The sequence below is a fragment of the Echinops telfairi genome, unplaced genomic scaffold, assembly GCF_000313985.2.
Source record: "Echinops telfairi isolate 266 unplaced genomic scaffold, ASM31398v2 ScPeMD7_66;HRSCAF=263, whole genome shotgun sequence".
NCBI lineage: Eukaryota > Metazoa > Chordata > Mammalia > Afrosoricida > Tenrecidae > Echinops > Echinops telfairi.
The window spans coordinates 331,389-331,931 of record NW_022103964.1 but is presented as its reverse complement, the minus strand read 5'-3'; positions in this window follow the sequence as shown (position 1 = coordinate 331,931).

Genomic DNA, 543 nt, shown 5'->3' with positions numbered 1-543 from the left:
AGAAAAGTGCACCATCAAACAAACCTACTATCAGTTATGACTAAACTTGCTGGGCACATATGCAGAAGAAAGACATCCCCAACGTCCAGGTCACCATGAAACAGGACTTTGACCAAGGATCCAAAATGTGCTAGAAAGACACCAGGTGAAATGAGAAGACATTTAGAAGCAAAAAGTACAAAAAAGCCATATCTTGTCAATAATTGTAACCCCACCTTGTGCATATCCACGACTGTTCCTGTGAAACTGACACATATCCATTAATCTCTAAATTTATTTACTGATCTTTATGCCTGAAACTATAAAACATCCTCCCTCTCTTTTTTTCCCCTTTTTTTTCGGGATCTTGTGTTGGGGATCCTACATTTGGCTCACTCCTTCCTCTTTCCAAGTAAAGCTTCCCCATTTCATTCTCATCCAGCCCCTGCCATTGTTTCTCAGCAGTAGTTGGGTTGGAAACTTGGAACACATTTTTTTGTAATGTGTGTTTTTCTTTATTTTTATTAGTTGGTTCTTCGTTTTTTTAAAAAAAATCATTTTATT